Below are 21,275 nucleotides of genomic sequence, written 5' to 3' on the forward strand. Positions count from 1 at the left end.
TCCTCTTCTGTATCCTGTTATTCCCCCTCGGAATGCTCTTTTCTCTCACAGGGTCTCATCTTCTGTATCCTGTTATTCCCCCTCATAGTTTCTCCTCTTCTGTATCCTGTTATTCCCCCTCGGAATGCTCTTTTCTCTCACAGTGTCTCATTTTCTGTATCCTGTTATTCCCCTCGGAATGCTCCTTTCTCTCACAGTGTCTCATCTTTTGTATCCTGCTATTCCCCCTCAGAATGCTCTTTTCTCTCACAGTGTCTCCTCTTCTGTATCATGTTATTCCCCATCGGAATGCTCTTTTCTCTCACAGTGTCTCATCTTCTGTATCCTGTTATTCCCCCTTGGAATGCTCTTTTCTCTCACAGTGTCTCCTCTTCTGTATCCTGTTATTCCCCCTCGGAATGCTCTTTTCTCTCACGGGGTCTCCTCTTCTGTATCCTGTTATTCCCCTCGGAATGCTCTTTTCTCTCACAGTGTCTCCTCTTCTGTATCCTGTTATTCCCCCTCGGAATGCTCTTTTCTCTCACAGTGGCTCATCTTCTGTATCCTGTTATTCCCCCTTGGAATGCTCTTTTCTCTCACAGTGTCTCCTCTTCTGTATCCTGTTATTCCCCCTCGGAATGCTCTTTTCTCTCACAGGGTCTCATCTTCTGTATCCTGTTATTCCCCCTCATAGTTTCTCCTCTTCTATAGCCTGTTATTCCCCCTCGGAATGCTCTTTTTTCTCACAGTGTCCCATCTTTTGTATCCTGTTATTCCCCCTCGGAATGCTCTTTTCTCTCACTGTGTCTCCTCTTCTGTATCCTGTTATTCCCCCTCGTAATGCTCTTTTTTCTCACAGGGTCTCATCTTCTGTATCCTGTTATTCCCCCTCATAGTGTCTCCTCTTCTGTATCCTGTTATTCCCCCTCGTAATGCTCTTTTCTCTCACAGGGTCTCATCTTCTGTATCCTGTTATTCCCCCTCATAGTGTCTGCTCTTCTGTATCCTGTTATTCCCCCTCGGAATGCTCTTTTCTCTCACAGGGTCTCCTCTTCTGTATCCTGTTATTCCCCTCGGAATGCTCTTTTCTCTCACAGTGTCTCCTCTTCTGTATCCTGTTATTCCCCCTCGGAATGCTCTTTTCTCTCACAGTGTCTCCTCTTCTGTATCCTGTTATTCCCCCTCGGAATGCTCTTCTCTCTCACAGTGTCTCATCTTCTGTATCCTGTTATTCCCCCTCGGAATGCTCTTTTCTCTCACAGTGTCTCCTCTTCTGTATCCTGTTATTCCCCCTCGGAATGCTCTTTTCTCTCACAGTGTCTCCTCTTCTGTATCCTGTTATTCCCTCTCGGAATGCTCTTCTCTCTCACAGTGTCTCCTCTTCTGTATCCTGTTATTCCCCCTCGGAATGCTCTTTTCTCTCACAGTGTCTCCTCTTCTGTATCCTGTTATTCCCCCTCATAGTGTCTCCTCTTCTGTATCCTGTTATTCCCCCTTGGAATGCTCTTTTCTCTCACAGGGTCTCATCTTCTGTATCCTGTTATTCCCCCTCATAGTGTCTCCTCTTCTGTATCCTGTTATTCCCCCTTGGAATGCTCTTTTCTCTCACAGGGTCTCATCTTCTGTATCCTGTTATTCCCCCTCATAGTGTCTCCTCTTCTGTATCCTGTTATTCCCCCTTGGAATGCTCTTTTTTCTCACAGGGTCTCATCTTCTGTATCCTGTTATTCCCCCTCATAGTGTCTCCTATTCTGTATCCTGTTATTCCCCCTTGGAATGCTCTTTTCTCTCATAGTGCCTCATCTTCTGTTCCCCTTGGAATGCTCTTTTCTTTTTACACTAGGAAAATAGAAACTGCACAAAACTCAGCTAAGCAGCTGTTTCAGGTCGTTTCTAAGTTGGCAGGGCCCGCGGATAATTCCGCTAGGCTAGCATCCCAAGCACTCTGCGACTCGATAGGCAGTGGTTTCAGGATAAGGTAAGATAAATGTATTCAAACTTTATTGCCCCCACGGTGGATTATAATCAGCCGGCTGAAAATATCATGAGGAGGGACACTCCCAACTTTGTGGAATTCAAGTTTCAGTGATTGACAACTCTCCCCTGAGGCGGAAAGCCGGGGGACTAGGCAGCCACATTTTTAAACCATTTGTTACTTTGTTTTGGGTTTTGTAAAAACTTGCTTTGACTTTTAAATCGCCACTCACCCTTTTCCTTCGCCGCATCTAGAACCCTGCTCCACGCGCAGACGAATAGGTGCTGACGCGATTGGAGACACGGCTTGCCGCCATCTTGGGAGTGAAAGTAGGTTAGCGCACCAGGTCTGGGATGCCTCCCACCCTCCTCCACCAACGTATAAGGAACACCAGTTCCCGTCCGCGCAGCGGGCGGGCGCAGTGGGCGCGCCGAAGGCGCCCCAAATGCAAACCCGTCTGCGCCCGTCCGCGCTAAGTCCGCGGCAGGTGCAGGAAATGCAGGACAATTACATCCAATTCAAACGTACCTGGAAAGAGAGCTTTTAAGTCTCAGTGCTGCAAATAACTGCTCTTGTGGCTTCTTAATGGAGAAGAGAGAGGGGCCATTCTCATGCAGGTTATGCAGCTGGTCTTCACCTTGGTCCACAGTCGAACCCAAGCTTACTCAGATAATACTTCTGCTGGTAATTGGAATTTCAAGGGAGGGCTAATCAATGCGCGTTCTATGTGTGGCCATAGCCAAGATATTAAAGATCTAATTCTTGACTTAGACTTAGATTGTCTTTTTATAACTGAAACTTGGCTAAACGATAGCTGTAACCCAGACCTAGAAACAGCCCTTCCCCCTGGCTTTACCATCTTCAGGCAGGATAGACCGAAAGGGAGAGGAGGAGGAGTGGCCGTGGTGTTGAGAAATTCCATGACACGCCATACCTTCAATTTAGGCTCTCTTAAAGGAGCTGAAGGAATTGGCTTCTCCATCAAGTTAAACGCGACTTCCTCATTCTCAAGAGGCCTCATATATCGTCCCCCAGGCAACGCAACTACGTTCTTAGACTCCCTGAGTGACTTACTAGGAAAGCTCCTGCTACATTACCCGCAGTTAACACTGTTGGGTGACTCTAACCTCCGGTTAGAATCCGAAACCGATGTGCATGCACTGAATTTTCATCAGACTCTCGAGATTTTTAATCTACATCAAAAGGTAACTCAGTCCACACATCATGCAGGACACACTCTGGATGGGGTATGTTCCAATGTTCCTTTCCTAACGACCCAGTCACCTATCCCACAAATTTGGACAGTTCATAGTTTAATTGCCCTTAACATTTGCGTCCCTCGTTCCCAGAAACCAGTAAAGGCCAGTCAACACCCTACAACCAATGTAAATTGGAGAGCAGTGGAGGACAGTATTAAGCTTAAACCAATCCACTAATCCCAGACCCCCACCATGTCTGGAGAAGTGGGGCAGGATTCTAAACTTTTTCACATTTGGTTGCAACAAGTGGTTACAGAACGGGTTCCACCTAAACGCTCTTCTGGAAAGGAGGAAAGAGGAACGATAAATGCCCCCTGGTTTACATTGGAGTTCGCTGAAAAAGACCTATTATGTAAGAAAAGTGAACGCAAGTGGCGTAAAACGTATGATCATACCGCTAGAACTCTCTATATACAGCAAAGGAAACTATATCTTTTATGTATTAAAACCGCTAAGAAGGAATATTACATCAAAGCCATTGAAGAAGCCGAGCAGAAACAGAAAGTGGTATTTGCTATTGTCAAGGCCTTTACACACCCCAAGGCCTTGCAGCCGGAAATTCCACCATCCATAGATTTTCGCAATCAAATTTCGGACCATTTCGAGGAGAAAATCGAATTGTTACAAAGGGACTTTCCGGCCCCTTTGGTGTCCCCAGCTTCAGATCCCTTAGACAAAGCAGAGACCAGGGTTCACACTATTAGTGCCTTCAAACCGGTCTCCCTACCTCAAACCCGTGAAGCGATTTTGGCGTGTAAATCTGGAGCTCCCTCCGATTGTTCGATTTCCTCCCCACAGACTCTATAAAGGCAGTTGTAGTGGCACTAATACTCTCCAGCCTCGATTACTGTAATGGCCTAATGGCCGGGGTTAAAAAGGCCACGCTAAAAAAACTCCAGAGTGTGCAACATGCTGCGGCCAGATTGGTATTAAAATTAGCGAGGAAATCCTCAGCATCGGCGGCTCTCAAGACTTTACTTCGGTTACCACTGCACAAGAGGATCCTGTTTAAAATTCTTGTGATTGCCTTTCGTGCGTTTAACAACACAGGCCCAAGGTATCTCGTTAGGCGATACTCTCGCTACAATCCCTCTAGGTTGTTGAGATCACCAGGTGGTAACCTGATTAATCTTCCCAGATTTCACTACAAAACTAAGGGGGGGGAAGACCCTATCCTTTCTGTCCTCTAAAATTTGGAATGTAATGCCCAAGGACTTGAGATGCCTGGATCAGGAAAACCTGTTCAAGAAACAATTAAAGACCTGGATGTTCAACCTATCTGATGAGTTTGTAATGGCTGCCATCTAGCTCCTGTAATGGTATCACTCAATGTCTTCTAGCGCCAGGATGCTCCTTTCGGAGCGATAGCCGCGCTTTATAAATACACAATACAAAATACAAGCCAGTTTCGGTAGAACAGATCACTGATCTGCTTACCACAAGCAAATCAGGCTCCCCATCTGGCCCATGTCCCCCGTCAGTCCTGAAGCTGTTCCCAGACTTAATAGGCACCAACCTGGCCAAGATTTGCAATGCTATATTCAGTTCAGGCACCTTCCATATGGAAAAAGGCCTCTATTCTGCCATTGTTAGAAAACACCCAACCTTGACCCAGGAGCGATCAAAAATGATCTCCCAGTACCAGCTAAACTCTTTGAAAAGATCATGAACACACAACTGGCTCTATTCTTTGAAGAGAATAAGCTACTGGATGATACACAGTTTGGCTTCAGGAAAGGACGTAGCACAGAAAAAGCGCTTATCAAAGCGTCTGATGAGATTAGGTTTGTGATGGACACAGGGGGTGCCGCAGCGCTGGTGCTCTTGGATCGGCAGACTTTGACACAGTGTTATATTTCATATCGGTACCCTGATATAGGTCCAGGGAACATTGTACACTTTCCCTACAGCATCTCCCCGTCATTTCACATGAACAAGCTTTATAAGAACATAACTCCAAATAAGGTCAGAATGCCTAGTATGGACATAATGCCTTATAACCCCTTCTGTGCTCCCGTCGGCCGTTGCCCGTCGCGAGCACAATCTCGCTGGTGCTGCGATTGGCTAACTGCCGACGCGGGCCCGCCTACTCCGCGGAACCACCACACTGCGGCAAAATAACGGCCGCAGTTAAGGTGATAAGGGCTGACACCTTTTGTGGACTAAACCTTTCACCTAGTTCCATGCCGAGGTTGGGTTTTTCCCAATCGATATTGCTAAGGCGTCATCCTTAGCACATATGAATAATTTATGAGTCCACTCTCCAGGAGGGACACTTCACCTACCCCATCGACGCACAAGGTTTAATCCCCAACGTCATCCTCATACTGAACAATGGGGAACACACGCACATAGACTGTATAAATACACCACCTCTTGCTAACAGAAAGTGGGAGGGAACCAAGACTTCAAGCCCGACACACTGACCAGAGACGCTGTGGCTCCGCCGTGACATCTCTCCCGCTGACAGTGGTTTGACGATCCCTGGCGGGGTGTCCAACTCAAGTCCAGGACAAAGTCCCACACTCTCACTATTCAGGTATGGGGGTTCGACTAAATCCTAGCAGGATTCTTGGCTCTTAGATTCTTGGCTCTTAGATTCTTGGCTCTTAGATTCTTGGCTCTTAGACTCTTGGCTCTTAGACTCTTGGCTCTTAGACTCTTGGCTCTTAGACTCTTGGCTCTCAGATTCTTGGCTCTTAGACTCTTGGCTCTTACAGCCTCATTCATCAATCTCCCGTTTTGCGAGCCCCTAATAGCGATTCATAAGGAACCGCTATTAAGGACTTGCAAAACGGGATTCATGTAGGAATTGCTAAATAAATAGCGATTCCTACACAATCCTTATTTGCGAGTAGCAAATTGCTAATCGCAAATAAGGAATAACTCCCCATTCATTCCTATGGGCCAAAAGGCCCATAGGAATGAATGGGGAGTATTCCTTATTTGCGATTAGCAATTTGCTACTCGCAAATAAGATAGCGATTTAAAGGGTGCCAGGGGTGTCCAAAGGACACCCTGTAGCACCCCTTAAATGCAAATTGAAACAGGTGTTGCGCACACACATGTCCAAAGGACATGTGTGTGTGCAACATGCAACTTAGAAAAATGCTTTTAAAAGCATTTTTCTAAGTTTTTGCTATTTACCGAGAGGTCTGACCTCTCGGTAAATAGCGGCCCGAAATTGCGAATTAGCAATTTAAAAATGGTTGATGAATTGCATTTAAGGAATTTCAAATAGAGATTCCTTAAATGTAATTCCTCGCAATTTAGCGAATTAGCAATTACCGATTTTTGCATTTGGGATGATGAATCCCAAATGCAAAAATAGCGCTCGCAAAGGGCCAGATTCTCAGAATCTGACCCTTTGCGAGCCGATTTCGGCTTGATGAATCAGCCTGTTAGACTCTTACAGGCACATGCATCATTGTTGGATTTTGCAATTCCTTAATTGCGATTTTTAAGGAATTGCAATTAAGGAATCGCAAAATCCTATGCATGTAGAAATCGCTTAAAAAATAGCGATTTGTAAACATTCCTTAATTGCGATTTGCAATTTGCGAATCGCAATTAAGAAATACCTCCCCATTCATTGGCCCATAGGAATGAATGGGAAGACATTCTCAATTTGCGAATCTCAATTAGAGAATCGCAAATTGAGAATGCAATTTCAAGGGTGCCAGGGTGTCAAAATGACACCCTGTTGCACCCCTGATATTGATCTGTGCACATATGTTGAGCACACACATTCCCTAAGAGCATGTGTGTGCGCAACATGAAACTTTGAAACATGCACAAAAGTGCATTTTTCAAAGTTTTTGCAAATTACCATGAAGTTCAACTTCATGGTAATTTGCTCCCCCTATTAGCGAAATCGCTAATTTTTTTACTTTGATGCATTGCATTTTAGGAATCTCAATTTGGGATTCCTTAAATGCAATCGCAATTTAAGGAATCTCAATTTAGAGATTTCTTAAATTGCGATTTTTGCATTTGGGATGATGCATCCCAAATGCAAAAATACCAGTCGCAAAGGGCAGATTCTGAGTATCTGCCCGTTTGCGACCGGTTTTTAGCTTGATGCATGTGGCTGTTAGATTCTTGGGGGCAGATTTACAAGCCCCTTGTGCCACTTTTACGCCGCTGTTGCGTCACTTTTGTGACGCAGTGGCGGCGTAAAAGATGCACCATGGTGCAGGGTATTTACAACGTGACGCATCTCCCAGATGCGTCACGTTGTAAAGCCCTGCACCAGAAGGAGGCGTTCCATCGCAGGGGTGGGGGGGCGTTCCGGCACAGGAACACCTCCCAAAAGTAGCTGAGTGAAATCTACAAGAGTTCACTCAGTCACTTTTAGGCCCATGCTGCGTCAAAACCCTGCGCCTGCTTGAAGCAGGCATAAAGATTGATGCAGCATTCTGGAGATAGAGCCCCTCAGAGCATTGCTGGAGCTGCGTCGCGCTTGCGACGCAACTCCAGCATCTGTGCTGTATTTGCCCTATGGTGCACCGCATTATAAATGCGGCGCATCCAGGGTGGCGGAGCTGCGGCGCACAATAACTGGTGCATCCCTGCTGATACGCAGGGATGCGCCAGTTATTGTAAATCTGCCCCCAAGTTCTTAGATTCTTGGTTCTTAGACTTAAGGCTTCATAGCACCTGCTCACATGCTAGGTACACTTAGGTACATCGAGACAGGCATCTTAGGAGTACGCACTTTATTTTATAAATGCATTTTATATTCGTGTATGTGTTCATGACTATTGCAAAATGGTAGAACAATACTATTCCTTTTTATTCACTGCACTGCTGGTTCGATAACTCTGCTACTGTGTCCCACATTTGTTTTACATGAGAAGAACAACAGTACAATAAATTCTGTTTCTTCTGTGTATCGCTCTGAGACCAAAACAAACAAGCACGAGTGACTGGGTGAAAAGCAGTATCTTTTTTCCACAAGTCTGAGGAATCAGGTTTTGTTGTGTTCTGAGGTTGCCAAAAATGAATCTCTCTGATAATAGGAGATACTAGTAGCACTGTCAGCTAGCTAATGCAAAACATAGGCTAACATATTCGCGGGGATTTACAGAGTCATTCTACCTCCAGACACACAGTTTATGTTATCCGTAAACAGCTCAGGCCCTGCATGAAGGGTAAAATAGGAACAACACTACAATGTTTGATCATACCAAGCAGTTCAATTGTGTCACACCTGTGGGCATTGAACATAAAGCCAAAGCCCTAATGTCTTCATATTTATTCAATCGTACAGAGTCAGTCAGTCTGGGCTACTTCACCTCACCACTTTTTTCACTCCCTTGTGGATTTTCACAAGGATCATCGCTAAGTCCGACTTTGTTTAACATCTACATCACGGACTTGGTACGAGTAATTAAATCATTTGAAATGAGACTTACGTTCTACGCGGATGACACTCAATTGGTGCCTGCTGCGCATGAAAATAGAGATGCCGTTTCGACCAGCTTTCATGATGGTATGCTGACCATTAGTACCAGGATGTCAAAGCACTGCCTCAAATTAAACTCAATCAAGACAGAAGTAGTGATCTTTGGAAACCTTTCCCCTGATGGTCCCCAGTTTGGTGGCCAGATAATTGGGAGTACCCCCAACACCTGTTAATGAGGCCAGGAATCTGGGTGTCATTTTTTATGACAGCCTATCCTATATACACCACATTAATGCAGTGGTCTCATCATCCTTCTATCTGTTAAGGATGATAAAGAAACTGTTAGATTTTGTGCGGCTAATAGTGGAAGGAAGTTAATCAGAGCTTAAGTCATGTCCATGCAACAGCTTGCTTATTAATGCCCAGGAAAGGGTCCTGGGCAGATTGCAATTGGTGCAGAACGCAGCTGCTAGGATGCTATCTGGGACTCCCAAGATTAAGTCCATCTCTAATGTGGTGCGACAGCTCCACCTGCTGCCCATAAAAAGTGTTGCTTTGGAGGTGCGGGCTGTTCAGAGGACTCTCCCTTTCAATCTCCGCTGACTCGGACATCAACCCCACGCCTCGCGGCCCCCGCTTCGCGGGCGCCGCTTGAGTTTCCTGGCGTTTGAGGCAACAGCGTGAAGAGGACTCAAGCCGCTTTCCATCTCTGGCTTGCTGCGGGACTGCGAGGACCAGCGGGCAGTGCGCTAACCTGCCACAGCTGGTCCTCTTCCCGCCGCCTCCTCCCTGTGGATAGAAATCAGGGGCGTGGTTTTATCTACAGGACTATATTGTCGGACCATCATATCAGGCCAGAGGGACGCGCGCGGACGCGCACGGGCGAAGACCGGGCCAAGAGCCGGCCCGTTTGTGCCCGTTCGTGCCCAGTAGGGACCGGACCGGGCTACCCCCTAACCTGTTCTGCATCCACCAGTTAACAGGACAATGGCTGGTAGAGAAATACGGAGTAAATCCATGATAGCCGGAGGTTCTTCAACCGCAGGAGGTATGGAAAAATTCCATATCAGGGCAAACAACATTATTGACAAAGAAATTATCACCTTGGAGAAACGCCTATCCAATGAACTAATGTCACTGAAACGTTCATCTATAGGGCCTCTGGCAAACGCCAAAACACCGGTAAGAACTACAGAAAACTCTATCTCTGTGGTAGATGTCCAACCTCCTATCCCTGATGTAGAACTTCCGCCAAGAGTGGACTCTGATACCTTGGCAAACACAATTGTTACTGTAGCAGAAATTAACCTTGCCCCTGATAGTAATAATGTCTCAATTATTTCTGTCCCTGAAGAGAGTTCTATCCATACTAAGATCCAAGGGGAGAGGGAAGGTGCTATTAGGAAACGGAAAAGAGTATACAATAAAAAAGATAATAAATCTGGAAGGTCCGCTAAATCAGTTAAACTACATGGCGACCCACCACCACCTAATAATACCCAAGAAGTTATTCTCTCTAGTAGTGAGGCGTCCATGGAGTCAAGTCATAAGTCAAGTCATAAAATTTGTATAGCGCACTACATACCCAGAGGGTTTCAAGGCGCTTAGGAAGGGGAGGAGGATTATTTGTCAAATATCCACGTTTTAAGCTGCTTTCTGAACGCTAGGTGGTTCTGGGTGAGGCGAAGGTAAGCGGGGAGTGAGTTCCATGTTTTAGCAGCCAGGTATGAAAAGGATCTGCCTCCCATGGTGGTCTTGTTGATGCGAGGTACAGTGGCGAAGGCTTGGCTGGAAGAACGTAGTTGGCGGGAGGGGGTGTAGAAGGACAGTCGAGAGTTGAGGCAATCTGGTCCGATGTCGTAGAGTGATTTGTGTGCGTGGGTAAGCAGTCGGAAAGTGATCCTCTTATTGACGGGTAGCCAGTGGAGGTCTTTAAGGTGACCAGAGATGTGTTCGTTGCGTGGGATGTCTAATATGAGCCTGGCTGAGGCGTTTTGGATTCGTTGGAGTTTCTTCTGGAGTTTAGCGGTGGTACCTGCGTAGAGGGTGTTTCCGTAGTCCAGTCGGCTCGTGACCAGAGCGTGGGTGACTGTTTTCCTTGTTTCGGAGGGGATCCAGCGAAATGTTTTTCTGAGCATGCGAAGAATGTTGAAGCAGGAAGAGGATACGGCGCTGACTTGTCTGTTCATTGAGAGTGATGAATCCAGGATGACGCAAAGGTTCCGTGCGTGGTCTGTCGGGATGGGTGCTTTTCCGAGGGCTTCCGGCCACCAGGAGTCGTCCCAAGCAGAGGGGGATGTACCTAAGATGAGGACTTCAGTTTTGTCTGAGTTCAGTTTCAGACGGCTTTGTTTCATCCATTCGGCGACTTCTTTCATTCCTTCGTGTAGGTTAGTTTTGGCGGTGCTGGGGTCATTGGTGAGAGAAAGGATCAGTTGAGTATCGTCCGCGTAAGAGATGATGTTGAGGTTGTGTTGGCGTGCGATGGCCGCGAGGGGGCTCATGTATACGTTGAAGAGGGTGGGACTGAGTGAGGATCCTTGAGGTACGCCGCAGATGACTTCAGAGGCCTCGGACTTGAATGGAGGAAGGCGGACTCTCTGGGTTCTTCCGGTGAGGAACGAGGTGATCCATTCAAGTGCTTTTCCTTGGATTCCGATGTTATTGAGGCGTTGTAGAAGGGTGCTGTGGCAGACTGTGTCGAAGGCTGCGGAAAGGTCGAGGAGGATGAGGGCGACTGTGTCTCCATTGTCCAGTAGAGTTCGAATGTCGTCTGTTGCTGCGATGAGGGCGGTCTCAGTGCTGTGTTTTGCTCGGAAGCCAGATTGTGAGGGGTCGAGGGATTTGTTGGCTTCGAGGAAGGCGGCGAGCTGGTTGTTGACGGCTTTCTCGGTGACTTTGGCCGGGAATGGAAGAAGCGAGATGGGGCGGTAATTTTTGAGTTCGGTGGGGTCCGCTGTGGGTTTTTTCAGAAGGGCGGTGAGTTCAGCGTGTTTTCAGTTTTCTGGAAAGGTGGCGGAGTTGAAGGAGCAGTTGATGACGTCTCGGAGGTGCGGTGCTATGACGGAGTCTGCTTTGTTGAAGATGTGGTGAGGGCATGGGTCTGTGGGGGATCCAGAGTGGATGGAATTCATCAGGCGGATGGTGTCCTCAGTGGAGATTGGGTTCCAGGCGTTAAGGGTGTTCACGGGGGGAAGATGGTCAGCAGATGGTTGGGTGGGTTTGTTTCCGGGTTGGTTGTCAAAGCTGTTGTGGATGTCTGCAATCTTGTTGTGGAAAAAAGAGGCTAGGGAGTCGCAGAGGGTTTGAGAGGGGGTGATGTCGTTGGAGTTGGCCGAGGGGTTGGAAAATTCCTTGACGATGTTGAAAAGTTCCTTGCTGTTGTGGGCGTTGTTGTCAAGTCGATCCTTGAATGCTGTTTTCTTGGCTTTTCGGATCAGTTGGTGGTGAGTGCGGGTGGCGCTTTTGAAGGCGTCCTTGGTGCTGGTGGTTGGGTCTTTTTTCCAGGCCTTTTCAAGGGAGCGGCAGAGTTTCTTGGATTTCTTAAGATCATCGTTGAACCATGAGTCCTTCTTGCTGGCAGGTTTGCTTTGACGTTTTTTCAGTGGTGCTAAGGTGTCGGCGGTGTTGGATAACCATAGGGTGAGGTTGGCGGCGGCTTCGTTGGCGTTAGAAGAGAGGGCTGGGGAGTTTCGAAGGAGCGATGCGGAGATTTGGTCCGTGGTGATTTTGTTCCAGTTTCTTTGCAGGGTAGGTTGGGAGTGGTTGATGGGTTTTGGCTTGTTGTAGGTGAAGTGAACGCAGCTGTGGTCGGTCCATAGGAGATCTGTAGTGTGGCTGAAGGAGACATGATTGCTGGATGTGAAGATGGGGTCGAGTGTGTGACCTGCGATGTGGGTGGGGGAAGTGACTAGTTGTTTAAGTCCGAGGTTGGCGAGGTTGTCCACGAGGGTGGCGGTGTTGTGGTCGTTTAACTTTTCAAGGTGAAAGTTGAGGTCTCCCAGAAGGATATAGTCTTTGGAGGGGAGCGCGTGTGGAGAGATGAAGTCCGTGATGTCTTCACTGAATTTTGCGCGAGGTCCTGGTGGTCTGTAGAGGAGAGTGCCTCTGAGTGTTGTTTTGGGGTCGATGTGGATCTGGAAGTGAAGGTGTTCGGAGTTGGCGAGGTTGGCGTCAGAGCTGGTTGAGATGCGGATAGATTTCTTATGGACGATAGCGATTACTCCTCCTGTGTGGCTGGTACGGTCTTTGCGAGTGATCTTATAGTCTTCAGGGATGGCAATGGTGATGTCTGGTGCGGAGGAAGCATTCATCCATGTCTCCGTAAGGAAGGCGACGTCTGGAGAGAAGGTGTCTAGTAGGTTCCATAGGTCAATGGCGTGCCTGTGCACCGATCGGGTGTTGAGAAGGATGCAATGTAGGTGGTTGGGGTCGGGAATCTGTGGTCTAGTCGTAGCGGAGATGTTGTCGGTGCCGCTGAATTTGCAGGAGTAGCAGGAGAAAGGTCCATGGGTGTGTCCAGGAGCGGCTTGGACGCAGTTGGGGGCGCGACCGGGGATAAGGGCTAGGAGGGTGGCGGCATCGTAGGTGATGCGGGGGGGCTGGGCAGCGCGAGGGGCAGGGGGTCTGGCGCTGGGCGCGGTCCAGGCGCGGACGGGCGTAGACGGGCTTACCTTTGGCGCACCTTCGGCGTGTCCGTAGCGCGTGGACGCTGCGCGCGGGACCATTGGCCATAAATGGATGGTGGAGGGGGCGGAGCGTGGGAGGGTCAGCAGCTGGGAGGCGGTGGCGGGAGGAGGGGCGGCAACAACAACAACAACGCAAAATGGAGGGTCAAAGGCGAGAGCCTTACACGCAGTAGCAGCTGAATAAAGTTTAAATGCAAAGTAACTGCCTCAGCGACGTCGCGTTAAAAATTAAATAAGAGCGACAGTGCGGCGCTGATTAAATGAGTCAAATACACAGAGCAGCACAATTAATTAAATAATTAAGTTAATCTCAACAGTGCAGCGCTATGAAGCGATCTTGTAGCGCTGTAAAATGAAAGGTTATCTGAGACAATGCAGCGCTAGTATCTCGAAGGCAGGAGGTTAAACGATACCAGGCTGGAGCGTGGGGGAGCAACCGTGCTGAAGGAGGGTCCAGGCGGTCACAGTGATCTCGGGAGCGAGGAAGGGTTCTAATCGTGGGTGGGAGGGTCAGCAGCTGGGAGGCGGTGGCGGGAGGAGGGGCGGCAACAACAACAACAACGCAAAATGGAGGGTCAAAGGCGAGAGCCTTACACGCAGTAGCAGCTGAATAAAGTTTAAATGCAAAGTAACTGCCTCAGCGACGTCGCGTTAAAAATTAAATAAGAGCGACAGTGCGGCGCTGATTAAATGAGTCAAATACACAGAGCAGCACAATTAATTAAATAATTAAGTTAATCTCAACAGTGCAGCGCTATGAAGCGATCGTGTAGCGCTGTAAAATGAAAGGTTATCTGAGACAATGCAGCGCTAGTATCTCGAAGGCAGGAGGTTAAACGATACCAGGCTGGAGCGTCGGGGAGCAACCGTGCTGAAGGAGGGTCCAGGCGGTCAGTGGATCGCTGCTTTATTTAAATCGATTATATCTCCGTTAGAGGCTAAATTAGATAGGTTGGACCTCAGAATATCCAACATTGAGAAAACCACTGCCTCGATCTTAGCCAATTCAAGTAAGTCCACAAGTTTAAGCACCCCTCCTATTGTTCCTACCCCCCAGCCCCCCTCCTCCCTAATGTGATTCAACCTCCTATCCCTTCTTTAGCAAGCTGCCTCCCTGCCCCCTCCTTACCTAGTAAAGATAATACCACAATTTCCCAGCATTTTGCGAGCCACCAAGCTGGTTTGACTAATTCCCCGGGACACATGGACGATGTGAATCAGGGGTCCCCAATTAAAGAATATAAAACCCCTAGACTTAGACGCCCTGATCTCCCGCCAGAAGCTAATCGGTTTATGGCCGTCCTAGCTGGAGCACCGCCACTAGAAAAAGGGGAAACTGAAACTTTTAGCTCCCTGAAAAGCAAAATCATTAAGTGGCTTAACTGGAATAGACCTCTACCGGCCCATTTGTACAACAAAATTATTATGGTCAGGAGTGTTCCATGGATTGGTAAGACTCCGAAAACCATTAACGGAGACTGCATTACTGTTAGTTTTAGAGACCCCAGTACGGTTTCCCACATCTGTGCGGGATTCAACCGATCATTTGATTCCACAATTCAAACCCTCCCAGTTTCTTTCTTTTTCCCACCTACTAATAACACCCATCACATTAGAAGAGGTGATTGGACCAGAGTGGAACGTAGGGGTAGGCAACGACTATATGATACTAGACCTCCCATGCTACCTCAATACTTGCCCCAACAAAACCCTTTTTTTGATTATAATCGATATGGCTGTTTAGAGGGCTTGGATGGAGTCAACTGACTACCCCCCGAGTTAACACCCCCTGAGTTGGTCATTGATACCGAAGACAGGGAAGCCCAGGCTAAAACCATTTTCCCGGATCAATGTATGGTAGCTCCTCGTATATTGTGATAAATTAAAACCCTTTAACAAAGACTGGTCGAGATGCACCATAATGAAAGGCCCACACTTCATTCACTCAAAAGAGGGATGGGACCTGGAGAGACTAACGAAAAGGTATAACCTGACTCAAACTCTAGATCTTGTTGTGCTGGGCGAAAAAGGAGAACTAACCCCAACATACAAAGGAAGAGGTTGCCACTCTTACATTGACTACGTTCTAGTCTCGCCCATATTAAAAAGAAATATTAGTAAAATTATAATAGATGCAAGCATCTTTAGTGACCACAATCCGGTTATTATCACAATTGAAGGCTTTGATTTTAACCCGGGCCTAAAGAGATCTGACACCATAGAAAAAGCAGTGGACCAAGGAAGAAGAATTAAATGGGCCAGGATCGATGGGGACAGATTTTATAAAAAAACTGATAGCAGAGGCCTCAGAAGCAATAAACAAATGCCTTGACCCAAGCGTGGATGGAGTTTTGGTGGTCAGGGCATTTGAAGAAATTGCGTCCCTCGTAAACAATTTCTTAAAGATTACTGGGACTAGTAAAGCGCCCTCAAATCCACGCTGGTTTGACTCGATTTGCACCAAGGCGCTTAAAAAACTGAAAGTCAGCCTCCACGCCAAACCAAGGGTCAAGATCATGGTTGCACAGAATAGAGCTGAATACAAAAAAGCTGTGAAGAAACGTAAACAAAGCTTACAAAACCAAGCCTGGGAGGACCTAAGGGACGCTGCTGAAAGGAAAGACTCTGCAAGTTTCTGGAAAGTTATTAGTTCCCCATGTTTTCAGGACCAAGGGGCACCAAAAATAACGAATATTATCTTGCCGGAACAATGGCAGAACCACTTTCAGAGTCTATACAACCACTCAAGCTATTCAATCCAGGAGGACGTACCAAGGAGTTTTCAGCCGGCCAAACTGGACTTCTCCCTGAAAGAAGTCGAAATGGGAATAGCAGGGCTCAGCAAAAATAAAGCACCCGGCCCGGATGGAATTCCACCTGACTTATTCCTAAGCAGACCCGAGCTATGGGCCCCGCTGCTCACCAGGGTTTTGAACGAGGCAGTGGTGGCAGGACTGCCTCGTTCTTGGTCAACAGCGACCATAGTCCCTATCTACAAAAAAGGGAACCGTGATGACCCTCAATGCTACCGACCCATTTCTCTCATTGATGTGACGGCAAAGGTATTGGGGCGAGTCATTTTACAGCGGTTGCAAGATTGGGCTGAGGAGCATCAGATCCTCTCTGAAATCCAATATGGCTTTAGGGAGGGTAGATCCACCACCGACCAATGCCTAAACTTATACCTCCTGACAGCTAAATACACCATTGCTGGGAAGGGGTCCATTCACATGGGGTTTATGGACCTTTCAGCGGCTTTTGACCGCGTAAATAGAAGCAAGCTCTGGTCCATGCTGTTAGAACTAGGAGTGGATCAACCGCTAGTTGACACCCTGCAAAATCTCCACTGGAACACAACCGCAATCGTGAGGTACAACCAAGAGGGAAAAAAGACCGATCCCTTCGCTTGCACCAGTGGAGTAAGGCAGGGATGTATCCTCGCGCCCTTCCTTTTTTCCATATATATTAATTCGTTGGAAAAAGACCTCCTCAAACTTAAGGTGGACTCACCCCAAATCGGTCATCGTGCAGTGCCTGTATTACTATACGCCGATGACGCGGTTTTGCTTGCCAGAACCCCTCTAGGATTACAAAAACTGATTGACGGCTTTGTCATGTTCATGGACAAGCTGGACCTGGCGACAAACTTGGAAAAATCCTACATTATGTCATCAGGGCAACTGACAAAAGGGAACTTTACCTACCACATTGGGTCACACAAGATAGACCAGGTCAAGACCTTTTCATACCTGGGGGTATTGTTCGATAACCACCTTAACTTCAAACCTCTGGTAGAGAAGCATTCAATGAAACTGGCAGCATCAGTAGGAGCCATCATGGGGTACGGTCAAAGACTAGGAAGATGGTCCCCAGAGCAAATACTGAACCTGTACAGGTCAATTTGCTGCGCGAAGGTATCCTATGGGGCAGAAGTGTGGGGCTTCCTGGATAACAAAGCACAGCAAATACAGACAGAAGAAAACAAATCCCTGAGAAGAATTCTGAAAGTGCCCCAGAGTGTATCGGCTCACATCATCCATGAGGAAGTGGGAGAACCCTTCATAGAAGATCGGATTAAAATTAAACCTCTTCTGGCATGGGTCAAAGTATGGACCAACCCCGAGGCGGCCTTAACAAGACAAATTATATTGGATTGCCTCAAACGAGATAAAGGTCAAGTCATTCCCTGGCTGAAGTACGTCAAGAAATCACTAGCAGAGATTGATTGTATAAACTTCTTTACAGCCCCAGACTCTCTAACAACCGAGAGCAAAGCTTTGGTGAAAAAACTTTTTCCTGTACGGCTTCAGTCATTAAGGGCGGAGAAAGTAAGCCACAAACCCACTAGTCTATCTTACAGTGAACTTACAGCGAAGCAAGGAATGGAACCTTATTTGAGGGTCATGTATAACGCTCAGGACCGCTATGTCATGACCCGTTTTAGACTTAACATGCTCCACCATCTTTTTGCGGTTCCGGCCGGGTTCACTCACACAGTGGCAGAGAAGGGTACCTGCGGCTGTGACCACAGGTCTCCGCAGGATACCCTTCACTTTGTTTTATTGTGCCCATTTTACACTGTACCAAGACGTAAGTTCTTGGTGGGGATTCTGAAAGACCTAAAGTTTAAACAAGCAAAATTGGCCCTGAAGTTTTTACAGGAAGCTGAAGATGCTTATACTCTTTTCTGCACTATAAACTTTATTCGGATGGCCATACGGCTGAGGAATACCAGAGAATCTGGACCCTAATATTATCTGTCCCCTTGGACAATTAACTCCTGCTCCCCTAGCTTAATGAATTATGGTGTTAGATAATTTTAACCTTTATAACTTTTTTATGGAAAATTCACTTCCTTTTTTAAAAAATCATTTCTGTGTGTATTTTGTATATGTGCTTTTATGGTGTCTTTTTAAGAACCAAATAAAGATTACAAATTTAAATTGAGCTCCTCGTATTTTAGATATGATTCACCTGACACCCGCCCCATCTATTGATCCGAAGGAGGTCTATCCTACACCCCATACCCCGGGTCCATCAGATATGGGAAGAGCAAAAACAGCTCCCCCTTCTATAAATACCCTCATAGAACAGGTGCAGGCTCCCAATCCAACAGGATACTCAATGGCTAGCTGGAATATTGCAGGGTGGCGGCAAGGAGCCTCAGCCTTGGGATGGAGAGAACACATCCTGGACTTTGATATTTTGTGCCTCCAGGAAACCTGGTCTGTTGACGATATCCACTATGATGGTTTTGTCTCTTACAATTGTCATGCCGAAGAATCTGCTATGGGGAGGGCAATAGGCGGCTTATTGATTTTATTATCTGTGCACCTCCCTGTACTTGAAAAAAAAGCCATATAGTGGGGCACCATTCCCAAATATTGGAATTAGTAGTTAACAGGGGTAGGAATATTTTCTTGATTAATCATTACAACAATACTTTTGATTCTACCAGCACTTCTGTTGTAGATGAACTCAAAGCAGCCCTGGACAAAATTTGTTATAAATCAACCACATCCTATGATATTATTTGGGGGGGGGACTTCAACATCAGAACTTGTCCACACTCATACACATCTGCTTGTGGGTTTGATGGGGATACTGGGGAGAACGTAGCCCATTTCTTACACTCCCCTTATGGTACTTCTCTTAATAACATTCTGCTAAAGTATGACTTGGTTATCCATCAACCTGCCCCTGATAAAGAGGGTAATATTGCCCCTACTTTTACCGGGAGGAATACTGCCTCTGTTATTGACTACCTGCTGATCTCGACCCGATTGTTCCGTCTTGTACGGTCCCGCTTATCTTGGACCTTGGCATGAGTGACCACAATGTTTTGACTATGTCCATCCTTACTGAGAGTTCAAGAAATGTCTTTACCGGTAGGGTTGTAGATAACATTATCCCATGTAGGCAAAACGGGATGCGGATTAAATGGTGTGGGGAAAAATCCAAGAATTTACACCGCAGAGTTGTGAGAGCCGGTTCCAAAGTGATACTTTGTTGCCTCGAAATCGATGTTCCATCTGAAAGTACTATAAACGATTTCGAGGAACTTGGCACCATAATTAAGAAAACCCTCACTACTAACAAGGCCCCAATTAAACGGGAAATGTTAGGCTGGTTCGACCAGGCGTGCACCCAGGCGCTAAAAGCCCTTAAGAAAGCGCTATCCAATCTACCTAGAGACAGGGAAGTGGTTAAACATCTGAGGGCCAAATATAACATCAAATTGAAGCATAGGAAAAAAGAACTAAGAAAGCAAGCCTGGGATGATCTGAATAAAGCTGCAGCCCTCCGGGATAGTAAACTGTTCTGGAGTACTATCAATAGCCCATTCCTCCAGAAGGAAGAATTCCCAGTTCTTACTGCCCAAGTAAGCGAAGATAGTTGGGTCCTACATTTCACTGGGATTTTTGACCCAATTAGGGATACCCATGATAACATCTGTAATAACCCCATTATATCGCCTCAACCACTGGGAATTACTCTCCATGAAGTCGACATGGCAATCAATAGTAGCAAAGGAGGGAAGGCCCCAGGACCAGACGGGGTCCCAATTGACCTTTATAAATTCGATCTGGCCCTTTGGAGCCCTTTATTGACCCTAGCTTTTAATGCCGCCGTCGACAACAAGACCCCGTCAACTTAGAGTGAATCCATAATTATTCCAATCTACAAGAAGGGAGATAGAGGAGAGGCTAAGAACTACCGCCCTATCTCCCTTCTGGATTCCTCATTAAAAATCATGAGCAGGGTCCTATTGACGCGCTTGGAAGAATGGGCCGAAGATAATACCATTCTTGCATCATCCCAATATGGCTTCAGAAAGGGTCTTGGCACCATAGAACAGTGTATCAACCTAAATCTCCTAATAGGAAAATACACCAAGGCCAAACCGGGTTCTTTGTTCCTGTGTTTCGCGGATCTTTCTAGTGCCTTCGATTTGGTGGACCATACCTTGTTGTGGTCAACCTTACTGGGCATGGGTTCCCCCTCTGCTATTATCCACTTCTTAGCAAGACTCTATTCCAACTTATCGGCCCAAATCCGTTACGGACCAGAGGGGGAGTGTACTAGAAAGATCAAGGTTAGATCTGGCATCCGACAGGGATGTGTCCTGGCCCCGTTGCTCTTCTCGCTCTTCATTAACTCAATCGAGCAGGAACTAAAGAAAGTCCAAGCCGATTCCCCACAAGCAGGAGGTCTACCTATACCGGTATTGCTCTATGCCGACGACACCGTTTTACTCTCTAGAACCCCAATAGGCCTCCAGAAGCCGATGAATTGTTTCTATGATTTTATCCAGGGGAAGAAACTCAAAATCAATAACTCAAAAACATTAATTATGGTGTGCGGCAAAAAGGTAAATCATCCTAAAACCTTTTATTTTAAGGAAAACCGTATTGAGGTTGTCGAAAATTTCTGTTATCTGGGCATTACCTTCAACAACGGAGGATCTTGGGTCCCAGAGCAAATAAATGTAAAAGCAAGGATGGGGAAGGCCTCTTTAGGCGTATTCCGTTTTGCCTCAAAACTGGGAAGCCGCCGTATCCCAGATATGTTGAATATTTATAAACACACATGTGCATCGATAGCATTGTACGGTTCCGGGGTTTGGGGACATTGGAATTCAAGGGACCTGCAAATAATGGAAAATTTGTTCCTCAAACGATTACTCTGCCTCCCACCCTCGGCATCCACCGACCTAACACACACAGAATTAGGGTTGGACTACATAGCTGACCTAATTGGATTGAGACCACTATTGGTTTGGAAATCTATTTGGACCAAGGTTGAAACCAGCTTTACTAAAGAAATTATCAAAGACTGTTTATACTTGAAAAAAGTTTATAAAATCTCCTGGTTAAAGTATTTGAATTCAACCTTCAATGAATTGTTCGATATGGATGTAAGCAAAGACCTTGCATGTATAATCTCTCTGTCCAAACAGGAGGTTA

The sequence above is a fragment of the Lissotriton vulgaris genome, chromosome 2_2, assembly GCF_964263255.1.
Source record: "Lissotriton vulgaris chromosome 2_2, aLisVul1.2, whole genome shotgun sequence".
In the NCBI taxonomy this organism is placed as follows: Eukaryota; Metazoa; Chordata; class Amphibia; order Caudata; family Salamandridae; genus Lissotriton; species Lissotriton vulgaris.